Source organism: Otolemur garnettii, unplaced genomic scaffold, assembly GCF_000181295.1.
Source record: "Otolemur garnettii isolate 467f Iridium unplaced genomic scaffold, OtoGar3 scaffold00074, whole genome shotgun sequence".
Classification (NCBI taxonomy): domain Eukaryota; kingdom Metazoa; phylum Chordata; class Mammalia; order Primates; family Galagidae; genus Otolemur; species Otolemur garnettii.
The window spans coordinates 885,259-913,095 of NW_003852469.1; the positions used below are offsets into that span (position 1 = coordinate 885,259).

A 27,837-nucleotide genomic window follows, 5' to 3' on the forward strand; every position below is an offset into this window, starting at 1 on the left:
CACAGGGGAGTGAGCAGCCTTGTCCAGGTGACTCTGGAGGAGAGGGGGGGAGATGAGGAGAGGCCGGCACAGGGGAGTGAGCAGCCTTGTCCAGGGTGGGAGCCGGGAAGCCTATGGTACGGTTTGCACATTTCCTGACTATAATAGGAAAAGCTCAGTAAAACATTTAGGTTTTCATTTACATGTTAACTTCATTTTAGTTCATTTCTTATTTAATTTTTTTTCATATTAATTGGTACAGCCTTAAAGACTTTTGTTTTTTTTTGTATGAACTATACTGGAAATAATCATGTCCTCCTTAGTTAACAGTGTTGAAGTTTTAAGATAAAATTGAATTACTTGATCAAATTTAAACTGGTGTCCGGCAGTGTCCACCTTCTCATCCCCAGACCTATAAATGGGTTGCCTCGCGTTGCAGAGGGACTTTACAGATGGGATTAAGTTAAGGATTTTGGAACAGAGCGATTATCCTGGACTGTCCGAGTGGGTGTACCTGTTATAATCACAGGGGACCTTCTGAGTGAAGGAGGGAGGCAGGACAGTCAGAGTTGGAGATTTGAAGGTGGTACCCTGCTGGCTTTGAAGATGGAAAGGGCTGCGAGCCTGTGATTATGGTCCCCAGAAGCTGCAAAAGGCCGAGCGTGGATTCTCCCGCAGCACCTCCAGGAGGAACGCGTCCCTTCCCACACCTCATACAGTCCCAGGAAACTCAGGACTTTCTGACCCCCAGAACTATAAGAATTAATAAATTGTGTTAAGCTGTATAGTAAGTTTGTTGTAATTTGTTAATAGGAGCAATAGTGGAATCAATTCTCAAGTTCAGAAAAGATAAGGAAATTGTTGTAGATCACATGTTAAGAAAGTGGTAGAGCTTGGCCTCAAACTTGACCAGTGTGACACAGAGCCAGCGAGACCAGCGCTCCCTCCAGGCCGGCTAAGCCTGACCACAGCCTGGTGGAATGTGTGCCCTCTCAGAAGTGGGCCTGTGAGGAGGGCAGCTGGCTAGCGATGTACTTGAAGTGATATTTAATGATGATGATGGCATCTGAGTGGCAGCCAGACGGCCCTGTTGAGTACTCTGTTGGATTGGAGTACGACCTGGTGCAGAGAATGGTAGGCTAGCCTGGTTTACTCTGACGTTGTTAAATACGGGGTCTGACTGTATTTGTGAATTCATCCTAGAAAAAGTGCTGCCTCCTCATGGCTGAATAGCACCGTGGTCCCCTTCAGAGCCCTCCCCTGGGGAAGCTGTGCACGGTGCCAGTGCCCAGGCCACCCTTCAGAGCAATTTTGGAGTGGTCACTCTTTTTCTGGAGTGACCATCAGCACTGTCCTTGGATGGCACCCAGAAACATGCAACACTAGTACCACTCAGCAAACCACCACACGTTGACCCTGACTTACCAAGTCAGAAAACTGACCCAGCTTTGTGCACAGTGATGCCAGTGTGAGCAAGGGTGGCAAGTTCACAAACTTGTCAGAACTTTGTATAGTGACACTGCTGGCGCTCATTCCACAAAGAGTGTTACTAAGTTGCTTTGAATGATGGACTAGGCACTAGTGTTGGTGCATAGTACCAAAGGGAGGACTTCAGAAGTAACCGTGTGATACTCAGCAATGGGGTATGCAGCACTTTTTCTAGGACGAGTTCACAAACTTAATTGTCAGACTTCCTATGTTAGGTGACTGATGCTTTGATTTCTGTGCTCACTAAAGAACACTTGAGAATTTGGCTGCCTGTGTGGCATGCCTACACGGAAGGAAGTGAGTGATTCAGTTGTCTGGTTGCTTTGATTAGATACCCTTTCACAGGGGTTGCCCAATATCAGATGTTTACATTATGATTCACAACAGTAGCAAAATTATAGTTACGAAGTGGCAACGAAAATAATTTTATGGTTGGGGGTCACCACAACATGAGGAACTGTATTAAGGGGTTGCAGCATTAGGAAGGTTGAGAGCCCCTGATATACCAGCTTCCCAGGTGGTTGGTTTGGTGGGGGGTGAGGCCAGTGATGCGTTGGCCACGGGACTCTGACATCTCTCGGTCCCTTGGCAGTTTATGCTTTTCACTCGCCGTTACTGAATTGGCATTCTGGTTTGAGTCCAGTGGTTTAGTCCATTGACAGTGAGTCTCCGGAGATGGCTGTGTTCATTAATAGATTATTTTGCTGACCCTGTGAGGAGTAGTTTCTGGATCTTGGAAATTCAGCAAGTTACTACAACACTAGAAGGCTCTTGTGAGACATAAGACGTTGAGCAGCCCTGCTCTATAAAGCTGATGAGTAAACGGGAGTGAGCTTTCTGTAAGTTTGAATTTCTATAATTGAAAACTAGGCAAATGGCAAATACATTTGTTTTTAGAACTAAAAGAAAATTTAAGACTTGGTTAGGATGGAAAGATACAGTCCAAAAATAAGACAAAATGTAGCATAACTGTGTAGAGAATTTTGCACCTTATTTTAAAAAATGCCAAAGCAGAGATTATAGAAGATTAGACCCATCCAAGACTTGTAGGAAAGACATTTATAGTTTTAGCAAGTGCATTGTGAGTTACTAGAAGGTTAGTACCAGAGAAGCAGCGTAACGGCTGAGGTCGTGTTGGCAGCGGTGTGTTCAGAACACAGGAGATACTTAGTTTTGTTGTACTCGGCACTAAACATTTTAAGAGGGTCCTGGACATTTGGGGCTTTGGTAAACTGAAGCGTGATCGGGATGTCAAAGCATGTAGTTGTGAAATCATAGCTGTAGAACTGTAGACAAAAGTGGGAATATTTAACCTGGAGAGGAACCGAGGACCGGGGAAGGGAACGTGGTTTTGCATGTATAGAATCTGTACTGCAGTCAAGGGTTTCTCTTACAAGATGCAGAGATCAGAATTAGAGTCCGTAGGCAGAAATTATTGCTAGCTAGATTTTTACTCCATATACCCACGGCAAATTGGGTCACCTGTACAGCCCTCTGCCTTTCTCTCCTTCCTTCCTCCTGATGGGTCATGGATTTTGTGATCTGCCCTCTCTGCACTGCTTTGAGGCTGACCCAGATTGCAGAGGTGGGAGCAAACCACGATCTCAGCCATCCGGATGGACCCGTATTCCTTGCCAGTGATGGGTCAGATGTAGCTCTGGCCAGGAAGACGTCTACTAGCAGTCTTTGGACACAGGTAAAAAGATTCAAAGAAAACATGAAAAGACTGGAAGGGGAAGACTTACTCTTATGTTGGGCATCATTGTGTGCGCGGTGAAGCCTGGGCTGATGAGGACCACTTTGAAACCATGAGGGTTGCTAAGCCAGTCAGCCAATGGCGGAACACAGAAAAGAACCGGCCCGAGATGATCTTGTGAACCACGGAACCAACAAACCTTGGTTATGTCTGACCTTGGAACTTCTTACTAAACAAGAGTAATGAATGAGTTGGCGTTTGCTGGAAATAATTAATGTATTACGATGTCCTTGGTTTTTTCCTAAATTACATGGTACCAGAGTAATTTCTGATGGAGCTGAAATGGAAATGACTGTTTTCCCAGGAGACAGCCTGTTTGTCCTTGGAAGTATTAAGCAAAAGTTGAATAAACATTTGATTAACTTGGGATTCTATCATTGTGGAAAGTTTGGACTAGGAGACCTTATATCCTTTCTCACTAGAAGATTCAGGCTTTTCACCATTCACTCTAAAAGCAAAATAATCGAGACTTAGAGGGAGCTGGAGTGCAAACAGCTTCTCCTTTTTGTTTTCCTAGCTCTCCAGGGCGCTCAGCTTCCTTTGAGAGGTGGAAGTGGAACGCTGTTACTCCTCTGAGAAGCTCATTTTTCTTTCTCTGAAGATGTTGACGATTTCTTTATTGTTTCCAGAGAGAGGAGGTAGAAGTAAATGTGTTTTAGTTGTAAAAGTGCCTTTCTCTTGTCGATTTTGTGCTGATTTATATAAGGAAAGTATCTTCGCGTCGATGTTAGAAATTTTGTCTTACTGTAGTAACTTTGAATATCTTAATCTTTTAAGCTTAGTTTTTTCCCTTTCAGAAAATGGATTCGTTTCCCAGTCTTATTAATTGTGGATGTTGTAGGGACACAGTGGAAATAAGAGCAATGATTATTTGAGTTCTTGATTTCACAAGTTGAGAGTACATTGTTTTGAGGTCCAAGTAAATGGTTTATTAAGTTGACGTCTCTTTCATTCTTGGAATTTCAAGATGATAGTGAGATGCCAAATAATTTAAAAACGAGAATGAATTGCCTGTACTGTATTCATTGTGAACCTTCACGGAAACATCAGATTTCAGTCGTCCTCAATGTCTAATAATGAGTTGTCTTATTTTATGTTGTGGATAAGACAAAAACGTTTAAATTCAAGTCTCAACCAAGGACGCGCCCCAGACGTGTGTGGTGTAGGAAGAGGGCAGGACCAACTGTGGAATCCTGGGAAGCTCCTTAGTGAACTAATATTATGTTGCTTTGACTTTTGTTTTCTTATAAAGATTACTTGGCTGAAACTGTCAGGAAAATATTAATAAATTACGTGAGGTCCCTGGAGGAGTCACATTTATAGAGATGGAGAATAATAGGACTGGGGGCTGCCAGGTGATGGGGAGTGGGGAGTTAGTGTTTCCTGGGGTGCAGAGCTTCAGCCTGGGGAGATAAGCAGCTGTGGACCTGGAGTGATGATGGTGGGGCAACGTGAATGGACTTCCCGCTGCTGGATGGGGGGCTTCACGACGGTGGTAGGGTAGTTTGAAAAAAATGCTCAGTTGGAAGTTTTACTTGAGGGCAGATAAATCACTGTCATGTTCAGGCTGGGTGGGTGGGGGCATCAGTGGGTCAGACCCAGGGCAGAACACTGCACTTGCTGAAGCGGGTGAGGGTGCATGGTGCCTCATCACACTGTTTTATATACTTTTATTTACATCTGCTCTTCCATTCAGTTTAGAAGACTGAATTTCGTTGGTAGTTGTGGGTTTATCGTGGCCACCTAACCTTTTCCATATCTGATAGACACGTCCAGAGAAGAGAGGCGCGTGGCCAGGGAGGACTGGAGTGAGGGCACAGCTCTGCCGTATAGGGAGGGAGGCCGCTGCTCATGGGGCAGAGACTGAAAGGAGTGTAACCTCAGCCGGCAGGAGAATTTTCTTTAGACAGGCAATTCCACGGTGTCTGAGCATCTTAGAGTTCAAGGGCCAGTCTCTCTCGATAGCTGTCCTTTTGTAGTGATTGAGACCAGGAACATGCAAGGTTTTTTCCTGGGCGTCAGTATTCTTACTATAGCTGGCCTTCTGCAGGTTTGACAGACACGGATTCAGCCAGATTGAAGATATTAAAAAAAAACAAAAAACTCACAAACAATAAAACATAGCAATGTGGTAATAAAAAATGATACAAAAAATATAGTATAACTCCTTTTTACTTGGCAATTTTATTTGGTATTATAATAATCTAGGGATGATTTAAAGTTTGCAGGAGGATGGGTGTAGGTCACTTGCAAGTAACCATTTTACCAGATGCTCAAGAAAGGGCTTGAGTGTCTCCAGAATTTGGTATGGAGAGACCGGGGTCCCGGAGCCGACCCTCATGCAGTGAGGGGCGGCCTTGTTTTACAATTTCTTCCAAGTACAACAGGGTTACCCATGTTGTTTGAAACCACAAAAAGTGTCACAGTGATCCAACACTGGAAAGTTAATGTTTTAAAAATATCTTGGCACATACTTCATGGGAGCAGGAGTTTATTGTGAACATACATGACAGCTCGAGTCTATTCTGTGGTCCAAGCACAGGCATTTCTTTCCTTTTCAGAGACAGAATCTCACTTTATCGCCCTGGGTAGAGTGCTGTGGTGTCATAGCTCACAGCAACCTCCTACTCCTGGGCGTAGGCGATTCTCTTGCCTCAGTAGTTGGGACTAGAGGCACCTGGCACAGTAGCCGGCTACTTTTGGTTGCAGTTTGGCCGGGGCTGGGTTCGAACCCGCCACCTTTGGTTTATGGGGCCGGTGCCCTACCCACTGGGGCACAGGCACTGCCTGGCATTTTCTGGTTTACCCACTTATGGGCTGTTTCAACTATTAGTCTGGTCATCTTTTTTAGATAATTTAGTACCTTTCTATTAGCTGTATTCGGGCATCACAGGCCTGTACAATATCCTAGTCTACTACCAGGAGCACTTAGATAGGAAGGCAAAAACATTCTGGTGTGTTACACATTCAACCTCAAAATGTACAAAATCTGATCTTCAAGGCTTTATAATACAGAGGGTGAAGCAGAAAAGGATCGTTTTTAACCTTTAAATTCTGTAACATCAAAATACTATAGCATTCTTACTCTTAGTTATAAAAAACAGGTAAGTAATGTGAAGGATGTAGCCGTGAGTAATAAAGTGCAGTTTTATTTGCTTTGTATAAGAAACATCTCGTGTTTCAGCTTAGCTGTTGTGAAGGGCCAATTCTGGGGACAGCTCAGGTCATTCTGTGAACATCCAAAAGAAAGAAGCTGTGCAGAGAACTAAAATCTGCACCGTGTATCCGACAAGTTGTATTACTTTCTAAAATAAGTGAGTCTTATGTTTCCTTCTAAATCTGTACCAGTAGTTCTGATGAAATGTGGGCAGAGCCCATAAATGAGGAATCTAACAAATTTGACATCTTGCCCCATCTGTCAGAGTAAGGTGAAAACATTCAGTGCTTACTTTCATTGACTAGAACCTACGTGTTGTAATTTCCTGCTACAATCTGTAAACGGTGGTGCCATCCTCTCTTAGCCTTCCCTGCAGTTAACAACAGAAGGATTAGTTCATCCTACAAGGTTTCCAAGTGAACAGCTTAGGTGTAAACAGAAGCATCTGGTGGGGACTTACAAGATGTAACTGGTAGTTAGCGTAGGGATGGAGTTGGCTTATATTCTCTGTAACAAAGTAATTTGGCTTTACTTTGGTCTAAAACAGTGGTCTGAGTTTTATAATTACAACACAGGAGAACTACACTCCTCTGTACACCCAGCTACTGTGGAAGAACCAAGAACAGCAGCATAATCTGAACACAGGGCACGGACTGGTCAAGTTATGACCGGCATTTGTGTAAAGATGTTTCTTGTTTGAATTCATAAGTATTTCATCACTGTATGTGCAAATAAGACAGTTTCAAATGTACATCATGATAGGAAATCTTACTAAAGATGGTTGTATTCTTGTTTTTATTTTTTTAAAGAGACAGGGTCTCCTTGTCACCCAGCTGGAGTACAGAGGCCCAGTCATACCTCATTGTGGCCTTGAGCGCCTGGGCTCCAGTGATCCTACTGCCTCAGCCTCCCAAGTAGCTGGGGCTACAAGCTTGTGCCACCATGTCTGGTTAACGTTTCATATTTTTTGTAGAGATGGGGTCTTCCCACATTGCCCAGGCTGGTCTCAACTCCTGGCTTTACAGGGGTGAGCCACTGTGCCTGGTCACATTCTTATATTATTCTGATTAACTTTTCATCAGTCTGTTTGTCTACTGTGCAGATTTTGAACACATATTATTCATGTATACAAGATAGCTTCATATTGAGAAGTAAGGACACAAAAATCAGTGACAGCTTGTGTGTTCAGGCTGAAGACAAATCCGTTCTGAAGGTGAGCACTCAGGTGCTGGAACTGAGAAGATTCTGTACATCAGAAGGGCTCAGCAGGTGTGGCTCTTGTGCCCGTGGGCTGCAGCACCCTTTCTGCATGTGGCCTTTTCTCTGATACCAGGTCGCCAGGCTCCCTTCTCTTGGAGGACTGTTGAGTGGTTACTTCCCTCCCCCCAGAATGCTCCTGTTCTTATCCTTTGCTGGCCACTTCCTCTCCAGCATTTGGAGCTCAGGTTCAATGTCATTTCTTCTAGGAGACCCATCGGGCTGTTGGGTAAGACCTCAAGGCTGTGCACGTGGCCCGCATGGTCTGCAAAGGGAAGGGACACCAGGGTGTTCAGCCCTCGGGTTTCTACTCTTTTTCGGAGCCTGGGTATTTTTTTTCAGTGACAGCTATCATTTGGAACACGATAGTGGTGTGTCTGATTATTAATGCAATGGAGCCTGTGGCTCCCTGAGGGAGGGGCCTTGTCAGCTTAAACCCTGGGGACACATACTCTTCAGTAAACATTTTTGAATAAGCAAACATAACTGACTCTTGGCAGTTCCAGGTAAAGAAAAAGGGGAAGAAAGATGTTAGCTGTAGCCCGCAGTCTGTTTGAGGCAGTAGATTGATCTCGGGATCAGGAAACTTGGAATTGTTTGTAGGAGAAAGGAGGGGAGCATTGAAGGGGAGGTGCATGAGAGAATCTATGGAATGGCACCCCCCCCCCCCCGGAGCTGTGTGATCGAGAAGAGGCATCCTAGGGTCTTTTTACCCTTAGGAGAGAAGGAGGCAAAACTTGTAAGAGTAAAGGTTTGGACGGAACAGAATCACCCTCACCAGACATTATCAGTGAGGGCGTCAGTGGCATTAGATACTGGGTGAGTCTGATGGTAACCCACACTCTTTGAACTATACTGGCTTAATGTCTGAAGAATATTTCTTTGAATTATAGTGGCTTAATATCTGAAGAATATTGTGTTTGATAAATAAGAATGCTGGTGGAAAGTTTTCAGAATCTTGCATGTGCCAGTGGATACACACCCTGGTCATAGGCAGAATTGATGCATTCTGCACTGTCACTGTTGGAATCCTTTGGTTGCCTTGGTGGGGTGGGGGAGAGGGGGTTGAGTGTCCAAGTCTAGCCATGTCCCCTGTCGTCCTGCCCAAGGGGTCAGCCTTATAATGGAAGAATCCTGTCTCTGGGTAGGTTTGGTTGACTTGGGGTAAATGTGAGAGCTCATGTTGTGGTGACCCCCACATGTGAGGAGCAGTGTCTGGGTTCTTAAGGCCATTGGAAATATGTGTTTTCTGATGGTCTTAGGCAACCCCTGTGAAAGGGGAAAGGTTGGTTCGACGCCCAAAGGGGTGGCGACCCACAGGTTGAGAACTGCTGCTGTAGAGTGAAGTGGACACATAATTTTGCGGTGCATTTTGCTCTGACTTCTGCTGAGAGACTGATTTTCTTTAGTGACGTTTTACTGGAAAGACCCACTAGTTTTATGTGTCTTTCTGTACTACTAGGTGTCACATAAAATGGCAAGATTGTACTTTTGAAGGAATCTGAGATCACTGAATTAGTCTATGGTAACCACAGTTTTACTGGGTTGGCCATGTCTCCAGATGGAAAGAGGTGTAGGGCAATGGATTATCAAACTCGATGCACACACTGTGCTGTTGGGACATCCCTTTAAGTCTTTAAGCATGGACCCCACCCCTGCCGCACGCTGCTTTTTCATAGGAGTTGGGACTGAAAGTCTGCTTTGCATACTGTCGGACTTGGCAGGGTGGTGTGCAGATTTTAAAGTTTTGGTAGATTATGCCATTGTTCTTCCAGAAGTTAAGTGCCAGTTTCTGCCTCTCCCGATGGTTTGCCCAGTGCCTGGGTCCCGCACTCTTGGTAATCATTAGCATCTCATCGTGGTTTGCATTTCTTCAGTTTGGAACGGGTTTGTATATATTTTTGTGTGATTACCAGTCACTGTGTTTTCTTGGTGAGCGGTCTGTAATTTTTTCCCATTTTTCATTGAGTTTTTTTTTTTTTTTTTTTTTTTAGCAATTAGTATCCATATTGGTATTTGCTGCAAATATTTTTTCAGCTTATTATTTGTTTTGGGATTTTGGGGGGCCACTTTTTAAAAATCATGTCATTTTTTGGCTTTGGTTTTATGTTATAATTAAAGTCTTTTCTGTACTTTAAATGTATTTTTAAAACTTTTACCCACATTATTCTCAAGTAGCTTTATGGTTTCATATTTTTACTTTAAATGCAGTATATCTGGAATTTATTTTGGTTTAAGGAATGAAGCTAGAGATCTCGTCTTAAATTTTCCAAGTGGCTAACCATTGTCTCCACATTTGAGGGGCATTCTGTCTCCTGTGGAATCATTGAGATTATCTGGCTGTTAAATGTGTTTGAAGTAGCATCTAGGCTGCTGGCAAAGCTGCATGTGTGAAGTCGCAGGATTTCCACGTAAAGAAAGCTAGCTGGGCATGGTGGCTCACACCTATAATCCCAGCACTTGGGAAGCTGAGGTGGGTGGATTGCCTGAGCTCACAGGTTCAAGACCAACCTGAGCAAGAGTGAGACCCCCCCTTCTCTTAAAAAAAAAAAAAGCCAGGCATTGTGGCAGGTGCCTGTAGTCCCAGCTGTTTGGGAGGCCGAGGCAAGAGGATCGCTTGAACCCAAGAGTTTGAGGTTGCTGTGAGCTAAGACGCCACAGTACTCTACCAAGGGTGACCAAGTGAGACTCTGTCTCCAAAAGAAAGAATGCTGGTAGGTTTTGGCTCAAGTTAGGAGATGAGCCATCTGTGTGAGACAGGAGGTCTTAGAATCTGTCCAGTCCTGGGAGAGGAAAGGACATCTCTAAGGTGGGATCGCAGTGCTCAGGTGGCAGGGTCACCCCTCATGTGTCATGAGGCTTAATCCTGTCTGTGAAAAGATTCACTGCAAACTATGGAAACAGGTTTCGTGAGAATGCCTTTGACCTTGGATGTTCTTAAGTAGGATTTGTCTTTATAGGAATTTGACTCTGGTTTGTCAGTGTACAAGTATTTCAATCCCATTCATTGATCCTGTTAGATGGTAGACCTCAGTGTAACATTCAACTTAAGACTGAGTGTAAAGTTAGTAAGCTAAAACATGTCCTCTGAGCATTAAAGTCTCATTACTTTATCTCCAAGGCCTTGACCAAAGTGGAAGTGGTGAAGTTGTGGGACTGTATTTGTCATTGTAGACTGTAATTTGTGTGACCAAATATAAAATGATGGAAGCAGAAGAAAGGGAGAGGTCTAGCTGAGGGTCCCAGCTGGGGGCGTGAGACTTGAGGGGAAGATGTGAGTTCTGGGAGAACCAAGCGTCTCAGCTGTTAGCCGGCAGCAGAGGCGAGTTGAGAAGAGCTGTGGGTCAGAGCGGGCTTCCCTTCTGGGTACAGGACAACTGTGGGGTTTAAAGGGAGTGAATGTTTAACGTTTAAAGTGGAAAACGTGTTATCTATTAAATGTTTTCTCTGAAATTCACTACAAACCAGAATAAAAGTAGGGCACTATGGCGTGCGTATTGTTGACTGCTTGCAAATAAGGCCAGCGTTGCCCCTGGCCCTGATTAAAATTTGAATACTTCAGAGTATACAACTTACAGAATCACCTTCTGAACATCAGTGGGGAATGAATTTTCAAAGCATACTGATTTGTTAAAACCTCGATAGGATTCTAAACAGTCCTTTTTTTCTTTATTCTAACTATTTAAGCATAAATTACAGTATATTACTTTAAAGCGTGTGTCTGAAACCTTCAGTCAGACTGTTTAGCTTTATACCATTTGTTGAGCTATTAAATTTAGTTGGACCATGACACATTAGGGAAGCTAAACCGACTCAGTTGTGTTTCCTGCTTTTATTTTAAGGTGAACGTAGGGCTTAAATTGAATCAGGTGCATATATTTTGATGTTTGTTGTTAATGTAGCATATTTTCACAAAACTAAAGATTTCGTTGGTATATATGGAACCAGCAGAGAAGTAGGAAACATTGAACAATAATGTTAGTATAGACTGTGCTCGATAATTCACAAATTATATTTAACTTACTGGTATAAACAATTTCATAAAGTATGTGTCTATATTACACTGCAGTTAGGGTCAGTTCTTTAAATGTGACTTTGTCAGCAAAATTTCTGCATTTTCAATTATGGCTGCCATTGAATGAAGTGCTCTTCCACATATGAAGTGAATTTTAGAGGTACTCGGCTGATTTAACTTTTCAAAATAGTCGAAGGCATTATGTCTGCATTTCCTACCTAACTACCAGCATTCTTCCAAAAAGGGAGAATTAATTTCCAGGATTAATGTGGGATTTTGAAAATAAAAGCTTCACACTGAAAAGACAGATACATGATGATTTGGTTGCTGGCCACATAAAGGTTCAGGCTTGTCGTGGATTTTGTTTTAAATCCTACGGCCTCATTCTTTTGTCACTGAGTATATATGGCCCTCCTCCTACCTCTCGTGGAAATACCGTCTGTCTCCTTAGCCTCATAGCCCAGCCTTGAGACCCCCAGTTAGGAAATAGACACCAGGGACTCAAGACTCTCTGAAGTCTGGGACCCTTTTTTCAGGCTCAGCGTAACTGCCAGCGCTGCCAAATAGTTTGCTAAATGAGGGAATGCCTTTCTTTGGAGAAACAGGCTAGTTTTCTTGTCCAGCCAGCATTGTGGAGGGCAGGAGTCATGTTCCTAAGGACTAGACCACTGTATATGTATGGTTTAGTGTTTTGCTTTCCTTTTTTGCCCTGTTTTTTAATTTATAATGTGCATATATATATTTTAAAGGAGTTAAGGGGCTGTCTTGTTTCATTAACAACATCGTTATATTTAACTCATTCTATAAAAAATAAATGTTTCACCACCTCAGGAAATGAGTAGAACAGTACTTTGGCTTTGTAGAACTGTCTTGGAATTAAATTGTCATTCTTGTTCCCCAGCATCTAACAGGGTTCTGAGAAGGGCCCCTCCCATCAACTCGGGCTGTGATTCTCTGTGTAGAAATGTGTACATTTTCATTTCCCTGTGATGAAAAACGGCTTCTGATATTTTTATATTTGAGTGTCATGTTAGAGATTTCATTCCATGATCATTTGTTCATTCACATGTATTTTTATTTTTAGCTCTAAGCGAAAGACATGAGGCCTCAGCCTGCATGAGGTTGTTTTGAGGTCATCTGATTTCTGACTAGAAGGTGTGCGGTCGCCTCGTCCTGAAACCACTGCAGACCGAATGGTAATGCAACACCTGAGGCAGGGAGGGCTTCCTGCTTCTCCACCTCTCTCTGCCCCAGTTCCTTCCTTCCTTTTGGAGATTAAAAAAAATTTGTAAAGTTGTAAACAAAAGGTATTAAACAAGATATTGGCGTATCTTAACTGGATCATATGTTTAACAGAAAGGTGAACATCGTAAATCTACATTTTTTTTAAATTAAAACTTTTAGAGTTGTTTAAATAGAGTTTTTTTTTTTAAAGTAAGCTCTAGTGAGCTACTTCATCAGCAACGAAATATTTATTATGTGAAAAGACCCAAGTCCCCAGGAATTTGCAGATTGAAATCATTTTTTTTTTAAACAAATAGGATTTGCTCTCAAATGGGAATCCAGACTTTAATAGGATTTTCACACTGGAAAGTGAGGATTCTTGCTGCAGCTTTCTTTTTCTATGATAGAGGATTTTGCTGTTTTACGTGTATGTGTGTAGCTTAACTTTTTAAAATGTTAAGTGTCACTGCGAATGTTAGTTATGCGAGTTAACTTGGCTGTAACGATTTTACACATACCAGTTAACTCTGCTTTAATTATTCCACGCCCAAAATATATTTTACAGTTGCAGGTAATAGAGCTGGGATTTGTAATTATAGTAAAACTTTTTGGGGGGTGTCTGTTATCTCAATGGGTGTGTCCCATTGTACCTGTTGATGTGACAGGGCCTCAGAAGCAACTGCCGAGGCTTCACTCCCCTGGGAACAGAATTCCAATTTCGTTCGTTGCTTGAGTTCAGATTTTATACTAAGCCATTATTTTAAACAAGTAGTTCTTCATGTTATTTCATTTCCTGTACTGCATGGAATAGCAAAATTAGTGTCACAAATTTATTTATATTTAGCCTAAATAGTGCACTTGTTTAATCAATGAGATGCTGAGAGAACTAAATTTCGTGCCATTGTGGAGGGCACATTCTGAGGCACTGACATTTTTGTGTTTTTAAACATCGTGTTGATTTTCGCGCTCCTTCTAGAGAGGCTCATTCTGTTACCTCATTTCTCTCCAGACTTTATTTTCTCACCCTCATTTCAGATACTGAGAGAATGATTTAAAATTCATAAAATGTGTTTTTTTTCTTCTTGTATGTGACTTTCTGTAGTGACAGGGAGAATTATTCACATGCATTAAGAGAAAAATCACTCACGAGCCGCTGTAGAAACCCAGGCCCGTCGTGACCGACTGGGGAGCAGTGATTGCACGTCTGGCCTGCCAGTTTAAGCTCCCCCAGGCCAGCGCAGCCACAGTGAGCGGCAGTGAGTCAGAAACTCTTGGTTTTACCTTGTCCCCTGATGTGATGTTTTAGACTTCTGCAAGTATGAACTCTGAACTCTTAATTTTCGATAACATAAATAAAGAAGCTGGTCTAAAAAGTATGATAATTTTTTTCTTTTTTTGTTTTTTTGTTGCAGTTGGCTGGAGCCGGGTTCGAACCTGCCACCCTTGGTATATGGGGCCGGTGCCCTACTCACTGAGCCACAGGCACCGCCCAATAGTATGATCTTTTAAGCCATAGTAGAATTTTTTTATAGAGTTCACTTTGTGTATTCATGAGATACAATGGCTGACATTTTTAACTTTGGAAACTCTGATTTTCTGTATTTACCGAAACACAATTGTTTTTTCTCTTTTTCTTTTTTCAAAAAGGCCTATCTAGATCAACCCTTTTTGAGGTTAAGAGAACTTTGGAGGGCATCTTCCTTATTTCGTGTGCTAAAAGTTAATTAAGAGGCACAAAGACTTCTAACTGCTACTAATTGACTCAAGTAGTTTCTAAAGGTGTGAGTTGTGCAGGAACAAACCTGTAATTTCATCTATGCATCTCTAATGTCCAACACCAGGATGACAGATTTTAAAAGGAAATACACACAAAACTGATGCTACGGTAAAGCCTCAGCTTGTACATGTGAAATTATTTTGACCGAATAAATACTAGATAATTAAATAGCTGTGTATGAGTATAATTTAATATTTACTTTGCTGTACAACTGCCTTGTTTTTAAATAAATGTTATTGGTAGACTTAAGAACTTATCAGAAGAGAAAAAGCATTAACTTTACAGTGTTTTGAAACTTATGAAAGTAAATACTGACTTTTTCTAAGAAAGTCTTTTCCTTTGACATTGTTTAATTTTTTTTCCTTTTGTTTTTTAGGTTTGCAATTTTTTTTGGTGATGGCATGTTCAGAATCTTGGATCCCTAAGTTCAATATATTGGAAATATGTAGGACCCCCCGGAAATAATACTGTTTTCACATACATGACTTACTAGATGAATCCAATTTAATAAAAGTCTATACAAGAACAGATATCATAATTTGTACTTCTGAGTTGGCATGCGTGTCTCAAGAGCTGTCAGGAAAGTCATCCTCTGTGTCTTTGGAAGGTTTGGGGTTTTCGTGTTTCTGAGGCAGTTTCTGTAATTCCTCACGCCGACTGGTCAGCTTCTTTTCTGTCTACCTTGGGGGGTAAGTTACTTAGATCAGAGATAATTATTGATCAGGAAGAAGAAGAGAAAAGAAATCATCAAGGGACAATCCGAAAGGGAGTAATTACAAAATTTCAAACTGGAAATGGTCACAGAGTGGTTTTTGTTAGAATGTGCCAGTTCTACCTAAATTATATACAAACATCCCTGTGGAAAAATGCTGCCAGTTTTCAAAAGTAGACATACTGTCTAGGGCAGAAGTGTCAACAAGGAGGAGGAGGAGCATATTTGAGGCCCTCCCACTGCCCCATTTTTGTGTGATGAACTGTGGACCCCCAGTGTGGACCAGAGTATTTCTGACTGCAGGAATGAGTGGAGAATTGTGAGGGAGGAGAGTCCTTGAGCAGTCATCTTTTTCTCTTGCCTGTTCCTGCTGGGATTGAGAGACTTAAAGAACATTCTGGTCTCCCAACACTTTTGGCCCAAACTGGGAGAGGACTGATGTTTAGGACAGCATTCGGGACCACGTGGAATGCAAGGAGCTGATGAGCCGGAGGACTAACCCAGCAGAGTGCTCATGTCTCAGTTTATTACAAGTTTTAGGGGCGATTCTCCAGTATTTATCCACTATTCCTGGAATTGTGTCTAGCAGAAGTTTTCATAAAATTTCTATGAGAAGGCTTTTGGAAGCTGGACTCCAACACTTTGTCCCCTTTTTGGCTTTATTTTAAGAGGAATTGGCTGATAAACATTTAATAGAAGACAAAAGAAAACATTAGGTGGGGTTTTTAAAAGTCCGGTTTCATTTTAATTTAGCTGTCTTTCCCATTACAACTGGCTTTTAAAAACTCTCATTCTGTGATACTTGTGTCGAGAGAGGTGTTTCCTCTTAGCCTATTCTAGCCACAGTATTGACGGGGCCTGGGCATTTGATATACCCAGAAGGTATTAGCCAGGCAGGAGAAAATGTGGTCCCTACTAGAATGAATATTTTAAAGGCCTTCTTAGATTCTGAAAACTGTGAGTATAAATGAAGAGACCCAAGAGAGGGAAAAACTTAAGAGCCTACGAATAAAAAATAGGGGTGGGGGGTAAGCTCTTCTGTAGCTAACTAAAGGGCACCAGGGGAAGGGAGCTGCTTCCCTGGAGCTGATGCTGTGGGTGTGCAGGGCCTCGCTGTGGGCGTCCTGGCGGTGGTGTGTGGAGCACGCTGGCAGGCTGCGGTGTTTTAAGGATAGTGGTGTGTAATCTGGAGAAATATCGATGTATTTTCTACTAGTGAGTTTGAATTTGTTCTGGTATTTGTTCTAAATATGTGACTCAAAGGTTAACTTAATTCAAAATGAGTATCTTAGGTATTAGAGAGAATATTGTAAATTAGAATCTTTGGTGGCTATTGTATAATTTTAGAAAATAATATAAAATATTTAGCGTAGCAGAGAATTGATGGCATGAATATGGTCAATGTTTGATGTTTGCTTGCTAGAAACTTCTAAATAAAACCTTAAGTCTATATGCAGATTTTACGTTGACTTCAGTTGTACCAGAAGAGCATTGTGGTGTGTGTTGGGGAACGTGGACTTTATTGGGTTACTGCAGTTGTGCCTGGCACATCACTGAGAATTAGAGACCCGACTCTGTTTACCAGGGATGAGCAGACCTTTGTGAGTGTAGGGACGCTAAGGACAGGAGCACACAGAAATGAGCCTACAACAATGGTTCTTTGTATGCTGGAAGTTTTAGGAAAACTCCTTTGGAAAATCCATGGATCTTTTCCCTGAGAAGACTGCACAGACCCCCCGTCTTTGTGCGGTTTCTGTGGGTGTCAGCAAGCCTGCTGGGAAGACCTCTTCATTTCACGTCAGCCCCTGTTCTGTGTTCTTGAACCAGTGAGTGATTCTCTGTCACCTCGGAGTGGAGTGTCAGATCTTCAAAGCCGCTTGCTGCCTTTCCACACGTAGAGCAGAAGCTCCAAGTCGGGAACTTGGTAATGAAGTGGACCAAAAGTCTCTGCAAAGGGCCGCCCTGGACGCCCACGTGGAGGAAACAGGCCAAGGCGTTAAAGGGCTGCCTCCGGCCGGTACAGGAGCTTTTATTTCCTAAGTTGAATATTAAGGTCTTGTTTTGGAAATGAGACTATTTCTTTTAAAATTCCTAATTATCATGAAGGTCTTCTCCCTAACTGTGACTTTTTCTCATGTCTTAGGATGTCAGATTTGTGGTGTGACACGCGTACTTCAGTCACAGTGACTGGAAATTGGGGATTCTTTTGTGACTCTTGAATCCGCAGCACGCTTTCAGGAAAACTGTCATGATTCTGAATGTACGATTATGTCTGAATTTTATTGCTCTTATGAGTTTAGGGGAAATTATCTTCAGTTCTTATTTTGACACAAAATGGATGCCCTTGATTTATCTATTAGAAATGCATTTCAACCAACAAGCCCGTCTGAGCGGCCCGGTCTCTCTTTTGGAATCTCACCGTCCCCCACCTGTTCCATCGTTGCCGGGAACTTGGCTGGAGGACACAGGTTCACTGGGAAGGACGGCCTGGGGATGGAGAAGTCCCAGGAAACTGGAATACCGGGACTAAGCGGAGGACGACGTGGCACATTCCAGACACATCGTAGATGGCGTTGCTCTTTGTGTATGAGACTGTCTTTTATGCATTGGACCTACACACAGATAAAATAACTTTATAAAACATATTTAAGCAAAATGTAGCTCCCGCCTCTGAAACTTTTTCATCCCCACTACAGTGTACTGTTGGTGGTCCACACTGGTGGTGGGAGTCCTGCCATGAGCCCAGAGGGTTCTAAAATTGATGGGAATCCCGTCACATCTATCCTTTTCCCTCCCAAGTAGTTCACCGTGTTCCCAGTTTTAGCCTTTCACTCTTAGGTCAGGATGAAGTGTCACCTCCCTTCCGTCTTCCCCCCCGTCAGCCTGTTTTGTCCTGAGGATGGAGGGTTCCATTGCCTCACTCTAAAAAGCCCCCTTGTTCATTCACCCTCATTTCCATCTGCCGTCCCGCATGGGAAACAGGGTAGAGGTAGGTTTCTCAGGTTTGTCTATACAAGTTCACGGCCTGTATTTTAAATGTAGCTTTCGAGTTGTGCTGTTGGCAGGAGTCTGCACTGGGCATCCGCTCCGCTGAGCACCCTCCTCCCCAGTCGTCAGGTTCTCTTGAGCTCAGGAGTGGACCTCACCCTGCCCTAGGCCTGGGAGGATCCAGTGCTGACTTTAGGAAGCTTCCTTGTCTCTCCCAGGCACTGGTAAAAACACATCCTGTGCAGAGGAAGCGGTCATGGCCAGGAGGTTCTGAAAGCAAGATTTGCCAAGAAGTAGGCCAAACTTTTGGGCCCACATGAACCCACATTGACTAGGTGTATTTTACTTTATAAAAAGGAACTACCATAGCCCTTAAAGATACTATCGTGATGTTAAAAACAGGAGGTCACTCTCTAAACTGTTTTGTGTGTAGTTTTCAGAAACACTGCAAATGGCTTTGTGTAAAAAAGAATATATTGTATATAATCATGTTCTGATTCTGGCTCTAATAAAGTGGTCTAATTATTTAAAATCCTATAGTTTGAAGTTATTTCTTAAGAAAAACTTTAAAGCACACTGTATTTATTTCACAGACACTGCTTATACATGTCTGCGTTCCACGGATAGAAACATTGTAAACAGGGTCCTTGTGTTTTCTCCAGTAGGAGCCGCTGATCTTCGGGCCGGGATTTCCACTCGCCTGGGGTTGGGGTGGCTGGAAATGGGTGTAGAGCTTCCCTGTGCACCTTGCAAATGGTCCAAATAAAGCAGCTTGGTACTCAGAAGAATCTTTTAGTAAATAGATTTTTATTTAAAAACCATGTTGGTTAAAAAAATTAACAAAAAGATCTATAGGTTCAGCGCCTGTAGCTCAAGCAGCTAAGGCGCCAGCCACATATACCAGAGCTGGCAGGTTCGAACCCGGCCCGGACCTGCCAAACAACAATGACAACTACAACCAAAAGGTGTTGTGGCGGGCACCTGTAGACCCAGCTAACTTGGGAGGCTGACCCAAGAGAATTCCTTAACCCCAGGAGTTGGAGGTTGCTGTGAGCTGTGACGCCACTGCACTCTACCCAGGGCGACAGCTTGAGACTCTGTCTCAAAAATAAATCAATCTATAAATGTGATGATCCGAGTCATTGGTTTGCAGCTTTTCTACCCAATGTGAACAGTGGTAGGAACCTGTAGGAATTGGGTTGGGGACGAAAAGGCCCCACAGGAATCAGGGGTGTGGGGCAGCCTGTGGGAGCTGTGTCCCTCAGACCTGAGTCCCTCAGACCTGACACCACAGCCAGGGAGCTTGGGCACTCAGAACCTGTCCCCAAAGTTCTAGAATGACGAGGACGGTTCCAGCCTGCCACAAAACGGCAAAGAAGAGGGCTGAGTGGGGACTTCACAGTCTTTTTCAGTTTAAAAGAAATTGTCCTTTAAATGTTTACATCCTTTTTAATCATGTGTCCTTATTTGATAAAATATATTTGTAGACTTTAAATCTCTAAGGAGATTAATTTTTTTTTTTTTAATTTTGAAGTCAGAAGCCTGGGAGTGCAGTTTCTTGGAACTGCACAGTACATGTTAGCGCATTAGGGTCTCGATGCTGCCCGAGGACCTGTTTGATTTTATCTCGTAATCCGTAACTCGCAGGATGCTAAACAGGGCGTCCAAGAATGGGTTGGGGAATGTCAGATAACTCAGCACTGCTGTGTGGTGCGAGGCATTATTTTAAAAACCTAATGCAGTAGCAGTTAAAAGAACAGCTAATTCATGCTGTTGTAGACTTGACCAAGAACTTTTTCTGGAAACCTTTGAACAGATTGCTTTTAAGTTTTCTGTGAAAATAAGCTGAAACCTCCAATGATGGAAAGATCTCCTACAACACAGTCTTTCAGGAATCATTTATACTATCTTACAGATAATTTTTTTCGAGACAGAGTCTCACTTTGTCACCCTTGGGAGAGTGCCGTGGCATCATAATTCATAGTAACCTCCAACTGTTGGGCTCAAGTGATTCTCTTGCCTGAGTCTCCCGAGTAGCTGGGACTATAGGCGCCTGCCACAACACCTGGCTATATTTAGAGGTCAGGTCTTGCTCTTGCTCAGGCTGGTCTTGAACCTGTGAGCTCAGGCAATCCACCCCAGTTGGCCTCCCAGAGTGCTGGGATTACAGGTGTGAGCCACCCTGCCCAGCCTATCTTGCAGATAATTTTTCAGCCTGCAGAATAGTCACCAACTTGTAAAGAATTGTACACCAATAGCCAAAATTGATGCACTGGTTATAACTTAAGTTACATGTATTCTTTTTGCTGCTCATCGAGGGTATCAAGTTTAAGAATGACTTTATTTGTCATAGTCTTATGTGACTAGACTTTGATTAATATGTTTAAAGACATGGATACAAGGACCCTGAAGGAGGAGAAGCCAAGGGGTGAATCTATGATGTATTTGAGCCATGTGATGATCACCTTCATCTTCCTGGTGGCAGAGATTTTCCAGAAAAATTTAAGCTAAATGCCAATTTTTATATCTTGTCCACTTGAAGTCCCCGGCACTGTGCTGAGTACTTTATAAGGAGCAACATATCAAGGAGCATATTTTCAAGAAAGAAACTGAGATTCCTTCCATGGCCTGTTTAAGATGAAGGTTGATAGCCTTCCTAAGTGGGTGCTCACAGGCAGGAATTTCTGAAGCCGGTATCTCTGGTCTGGTTTACAATATGCTAGAGAACCTCCCTTTGTCTCCTGGGATAGTGAAGCATTTCCACGGAATTGCGCGTTAGGCATGGCTTACCGTATTCTCCATGAAGTATTTTCCCCGGAGACTTTTTCTTAGGGGACCCAACACTGAATTATGAAACCCTGGGCTATGATTAGTGAGGCAGACACCTGCTTTGTGCATTCCCTGGGACTTGGAAGCTAGAATGAAATTATTAAGTATAATGAAATTGCTTTGAGGGGCGGTTTGGACTTCATTTGCAGTATGGCCCTGCGTCTACTCTCGCGGGTGGCAGACTCCCAGCGAGGGCTTTAAAATCTCCGAATACCGGAAGGCATTACTTTGCTGTTGAAATTCTGAATTAAACATTCTGAACATTACCAATTTTGCAGGGGAGAAAAGATGATAAATCAGTACACACTGAACCAATTTCACTTAAAATATGACATGTCTGAGAATTATGTAGATTTGTCAGTTCTTTGTATTTCTAAGAGAAAGCACAAGTTTCGGGCTGGGTTCTTGATGACACAGTTGGAAGTGGAGAGTTCAGTCTTTTCTCTTTGACGTCTCGGTCTTGCTCCAAAGCAAACTCCATTTTTAGTCAAATAACATCTCAGAAGTTTTTCTCCCTCAGGAATGGGGATTTTCTTTAGCTCTCCGGTGGTTCCCCGTGGCCTTTTCTGTCCCATTTTGATCTTAGAAGACCACCTCCCAGAACGGGTTAGCATACAATTTAAAGGTCCCATTTGTGGAATCTTCTAGAAAACATTAAAATATGGAGAACATTTTCTGTTGGTTTTTCCACTTTCAGAAACGAGGCGTTACCCTCCAGTCCCAGGCCCAGTGTGAGCTCTGCAGGGCTCGGGACACACCTCGTGCCTCCCTGGTTCTCGGGTCTGAGTCAGCAGTTCTCCGGCTGAGCTGCGCGACTGAATTTTTGAACAGTGGGGCTGTTTGATAATTTTAGGGCCTTTAAGGCAGGTATTGGAACATTGCCTTTCACATCCACCAGCAAAAGCAATTCCTGTATTGTTGTTGCATTTTATGAGTATTCCCCGCCCCAGGATATCACAGTAGCAAATCGTAGTTTCTTCTCTTTTGCTAGTTTTTTTTTTTTTTTAAGTTTTTCTGTTTGAATTGAGATGAAATAGAATTAATTAACTATCTGGCTTTTCCTCAGCCATCAACAGCTGACCTAAAACTCCCATTGCGTGATCTGCAATATATATAATACATCCTAAATGTTAGCAAAAATGATAATTTGGTCAGAGGGGAGCAAAAGACGCATAAAAGCCCTTTCTTTTATTTTTACATGCCTGGGCTTCTGTCCCTCAGGTCTTCCTGGAAGTTGATGACCACCTCATGGGCTTGAAACGTAGAGCAAGAACAGGAACTAAGTGGTGGAAGAGAGGGGGCCCCGGAATGAGGGGACTCCTTCACACACAGCCCAGGCTGAAAGGGGGCTCGTGCTGCTGGTTTCTCCATGGGTGTCTGTGAGAGCTGAGCACAGGCGGTTGACTCTAGCCTCTTCGTCTCTGTCTGTCCCAATCTTCCTCTTGTCTCGTGGAAACTTGAATGCTCAGGTCGCCTTTCAGTTGTGCAAAAGAAATGTGCAGGCCAGCGCAGCCGCTCTCACTTGTCTGTAGTTGTAGCACTCTGGGAGACCAAGGTTGGGAGGGTCGCTTGAGCTCAGGAGCAACAGTGGGACCCTGTCTCTACAAAAAAAAGAAAAGAAAAAAGAAAAAGCCAGGTGTGGTGGTGGCTGCCTGTAATCCCAGTTACTTAGGAGGCTGAGGCAGGAGGATCAGTTCAGCCCAGGAGTTTGCGGTGCTGTGAGCTATGATGATGCCACTGTACTCTACTCAGGGTGACAGAACAAGACTGTCTCAAAAAACAAAACAATACGAAACAAAACTGGTCAGTGCACTCTTGCACTGGGGGCTTCAGACCTGAGTGGGGAGAATTCCATGTCTCCTTGCAGGTTGCTGAGTGGCTGAGACTTTCTCAGCAGTTGGAAGCTGTCACTTTTCATTCTTACCTCCTGCCCTTTTCAAAATGAGAGTCAACACTAAATCATTTTCTCAAAAAGCTGTTAGGCAGGGAGCTTGAGACACGTGGTACGGCTGGGCATAGTCTGGAGGTGACTGACTGGCCTTGTACTGGTGGCTCTTACCAGGTTCCAGGCTTTGTTCTGGGCCCTTAGAAAACAAGACACAGAGTGTGGAGTTCACACTGCAGCGCCGGTGGACAGGTGACAGGCAGGTGAGGATGCGATAGAATAAATGGGAAGAGCAGGGCTGGTCCGCTCAGGATGCCGGGCTGGGTGGGGGAGAGCCAGGTGTGACGTCTGTGTAATTTACAGCCAACCAGATTCGTCTTCTGAAGTTAGTCTAGCGAGTTACCACCTTTGCAGCCACTCCCGAGCCCCTCCTGAAGCCCTCGCTGTGTCTGCTACATGCGGGCTGCATGTTCCTCTCTGTCTGTGCTACTGTCATTCCTCCTGCCGAGAGTTTTTCCCCCAAGGCCCAGCCCAGATGGCATCTGTGTGACATTATTTATGGACATGGGCATGGTGGTAACAAAGTTATGACACAGTAAGAGAGAGAGGAGCGGGCTTCTAGATTGGGCCTTGAAAGGGAGCCACGGTTCCTGAGGGGTCAGAAGGGCAGTCGGGGCTGAGGTGACATCCTGAGCTGTAAACGACACATGCAGGGCTGAGCAGCACCAGGCTTGGGGCTGGGAGCATTCATTGAGGACCCCACATTTCAGGGTTCTCCCAGGTGGAAGTGTCCACTGAGGAGGGCAAGGTACGCAGGCTTTTGTGAGTTCTCTGCCTCAGATCTCTGGCACGTGAGGAATGGAAGAGAAGCTGGTTTGTGAAGAATTTCTTTCTTCCTTCTCTTAGTACCCGTTTTTACAAAGTGCAGATAAGTTTGTTTTTTTTTCCCCCTTAGGAAAATGATGTGATTTGTAAACATTTCAAATAATACGGAAAACTAAGAAGAAAGTTCCCTGTGTCACTGCTGTTAATATTCCTACCATTGTCGTTCTGGACTCCCTTGTCCCCAGTGACGCCCAAGGTGCGTCACACGCCTTCAGCACGCTGCGCACCTGTAACCAACTCCCTCCTGCTGGAAGTTGAGCAGTTTACAATTTTTGATATTCAGGTTCCTTCCAGTTTTTCACTCACAAACTCAGTTTCAGTCACAATTTTTCAGTATAATTTCTGCACCTACCCAAATATTTCTTGGTATAAATTATGGAGATTTCATGGGGATGCCTGTAACTCAGGTGCATTACCGCGGAGGGTTATGACTGAGCTGTGTGCGCACACAAGCGCCTCTCCCCAGATCTGCATGATACCATTGCAGGGTGGGTTGGGGGGACAGTGGTCTCTGCCTGGCGAGCTGTCTGGGTCTCTGAACTCTGCCCAGTGCACAGCTCCAGCAACTCCGCTCACCAAGCCCATCTGCAGCTTTCAGAGCACTTGACTCAGAGGCCAACACCAACTAAAAGCTCTTGGAGTATGAAACGCTGAGCCATAAATCATGGCCAAACTAAGAACAGAACTTTTTAGCTTCCTCCCGTGAAACTGCTTTGATTCCTAGTTCTACACATCTAATTAGGGAGATCAAAGAGACAACACGTTTTTCTGAGAAGTTGAAAATTATGCAGCAAAATCCCTGTGTATTTCTCAGTGCAGGGAAGGAAGTCTTGATGAGGGTTAAGTGTGAGTATGATTTCATTTTAGTTGTCTTAGGGGAAAGCACCTTCTGGAGGGGGTTAATTGCACCTGCCCTTCTCAGGTCTTCCGATTGTGCCATCCTCCCAGCCACGTTTTGGTCATAGGTCTCCAGGTGGTTTCTTTCCTGAACAGCAGCGCAGTGAATAGGACCCCAGAGCCTTAGGGACCCAGGGTCCTGTTCGGTGGAAGGTTGGATTAGGTCGAAGTCATAAATTCTATTCTCTCTTTTTGAAATGAGCTGTACTTACAAACTGTAGGCACACCACCTGTTCCACGCCCCGCCCACCCCTGCTAGTGGATTCCCACCCCCTCCTGTCTTGGGTCCTTTGCCCTGGCTGTTCCCTTTGCTTAGAACGTGTCTCCCCAGGTGCTCACCTGGCTTGCTCCCTGTGCCACTTCTCTTTCCCCTAAAGTGTCCCCTTATCAGAGAGGCCTCTCTGAGCAGCTTAAGTAGCATCTCTTTCACAGTCTCTTCCCGGCAGCGATCACAACCTGATGGAGATTTGTCTCCTACACTAACGTGTAAGCTCAGAGAGGACAGGGTCTCTGCTTGTTCACAGATGTTTCTTGAAGACCTGGAACAATGCCTGACGTATGTTAGAAACCCAATACATACATTTGAACGAGCGAATGAATGAATCCTCCCCTGCCCCTGCCAAGTGAAGAGCCTCGGAGACTTTAAAGAACATGGATTTAGAAGTAAAGGGCTTAGAAAAATCATCGGCAACTAGCTTAGCAGAGCTGACCTCGGGGCCTGCTCTCCGGGGAGGGCTGTCTTGTCCGGCATCACTTGTCCTGCCTGCAGCTTCTCCTCCACCTCAGTGTTTGCTTGAAGCCAGAGCCTGAAATCCCCCCAATAGCAAGTCGACGTGTGCATCATCTTTTAAAAATACTGTAGTCAATTAATCCATCCAACAGCTATTTACTGAGCTGCAGCCGTGGTGCAGGCATATGTTAGAGGCCAGGGGGGTAAAAGAGCTGGGTAGCCTCACAGAGCTTACAGTTTTACAGTGTGAATTCAGCTGGACACGGTTATCCCTCCTCCCCAGTGAAGAGCAGAGCTCTGAAGGAGGGGAACCTCTGTTGGAGCCTGACTCCTTATGTGGAGGCTGCAGTCTGCTCCTCTTTGGGCAGAGGAGGGCAGAGCTGGGAGCAGGACGTCACGCCCGCCTTAGGGGGTGCTCAGGGTCCCCCAGGGCTCAGGGAAGGGGACTCTCATTACTGTTCTTTGCTCCTAGACCATGTCAGTAAGGAAAATTCTGTGAGCAGCTATTTCTAGGTTAGACTTTCGTGAACTCAATTAGGACTCTAATAATCATTTAAAATATTTCTGTGGGGAATATTCCAGAAGGTTCCAAGCCAAGGCTCAGGAAGTCTATTTAAAACCAATGTTTGAAACACACCAAAATGTGTGTTCCCCAATCTCTACTACCCTCGCTTAAGATTCAAAAGAAACTTTAAGAAAAACTTTCTTCCTGTAAGAATTTGTAGGGACTAAAATTTAAGGGAACAGGATTTCTAAGTGGTTCTTCTCACTGAAGCAAGCAATAAATATATTCTTCAAATACCCGAAAAGAGGTACTTGAACTTTTCTGTAGGGAATGTTTGATTGAAAATGAGAACATAATATGAATACGTATGGACTCAGGCAGACCCCAATCTATGGAGAAGGCTTTCCTGCATAGCTCAGAGGAGACAGAATTCTTACCCCAGCTGTGAAATTGCGCAGGTAATGTGCAGCCCGACTCACAATATTCTAAGAGTGGCAAGTACACACAGCATTAGTAGCATCAGGGAAATCTAAATTCTGGTAAGAATAGGCCCTTGCGTTCACACCAGCCCCTGCATGCTCTCACTCAGCTATGAGCTCCTAGAATTAAGCTTTGCTGGAGCCTCCAGCTCAGTCCTTCCCAAACTCTGCGTGTGCATAAATCATCTGGGGATCTAGTTCAGTTGCAGATTATTCCAATTCAGTATTTGGGGGTGGGGCTTGGGATTCTGCCTTTCTAACAAGCAGGAAGGCAAAGTCCGTGCTACTGGCCGGAACAGGACAGGGCCTAGCAAGGCACTGCTTGCCCAGGACTGTCACCCTGGGTGTCTTTGTTTTCACGCAGACTTTCTGACTGCCCTGCGTGTGCAGGGCCCACGGTGCTGCTGTGACCCACTTTCACACGTAATAGAAGAGGTTCAAAGCAGCACATCGCCAACAGTGGTGCCAGAAACCAAGTTTCCTAACGCATCACGGAGTTTGTACTGCACGAACCCTGATCCCGTTGTTGCATCACAAATGTACAAGTGGGGAGGGGGGAAGGTGGAACTGAAACGACAGTTTTGAAAACCCAGTAGGGAAAATGCACAAATACTTTCATCATTATTGTTAATAATTGTTATGATGGTGTATCTTGAGGTCTTAGGAGTGGACTAAGGAGTTGTAACGTTTGAGAGTTCTTGCCATTTGTTACAGAAAGACACGGCAGATGGCAAGTATCCTTCTGCTGGTGACAAACGTAACCACCTTTGGGAACGTCTGATGTAACCTGAGTGTAGGCAGACGGAATCCGTCTTGCGAATGGAAGCAGAGCTTGAGAGCTCAGTGGAAGTGACTGATGGGATGCCATTCTTGTCACAGGCACAAAAGACGTGCACATCACATGAAAGGGGGCTACACCGCACTTGGAATTCGCCATCCGGAAAGCAAACGTCTTTATTCTAACGAGGTTTTAATCCGGTGAGATCTTGATGATGCCTGTTCTTTCTACGGCATGCGCTCAGGAGTAGCTGAATATTGCAAGTGTGACAATTGTGGGCAGGGACTTCAGGACCCAGCTGTTGCCAGGTGGCCGGTTTGATTATCACAGTCGGTCCACCTTCCTTTCCCAAACTGTCTCTCTCAAGAGCCCTTTGCCACTGGGCACCGCAGCGGCAGCATAGAAGGATTTGATTCATTTGGTATTTTATGCAGTTCCAACCCATGATTGCTATTATTTATTTTTTGAGACAAGTCTCGCTTAGTTACCTCGGGTA

The 27,837-nt window shown here is 44.0% G+C and overlaps 1 protein-coding gene and 1 long non-coding RNA gene across 2 annotated transcripts in view; both read left to right on the plus strand.

The window, feature by feature from the left end:
• Positions 1 to 12,844, plus strand: part of LOC111726663 — a 58,542-nt gene extending 45,698 nt beyond the window's left edge. Inside the window, exon 3 of the long non-coding RNA XR_002774379.1 lies at positions 12,737 to 12,844. This is a non-coding gene — a long non-coding RNA (uncharacterized LOC111726663). The remainder of the gene's footprint in view (positions 1 to 12,736) is intronic.
• XKR6 (XK related 6) overlaps positions 1 to 27,837 on the plus strand; it is a 206,958-nt gene that overhangs the window by 47,094 nt on the left and 132,027 nt on the right. The gene's annotated exons all lie outside the window — the stretch shown is intronic.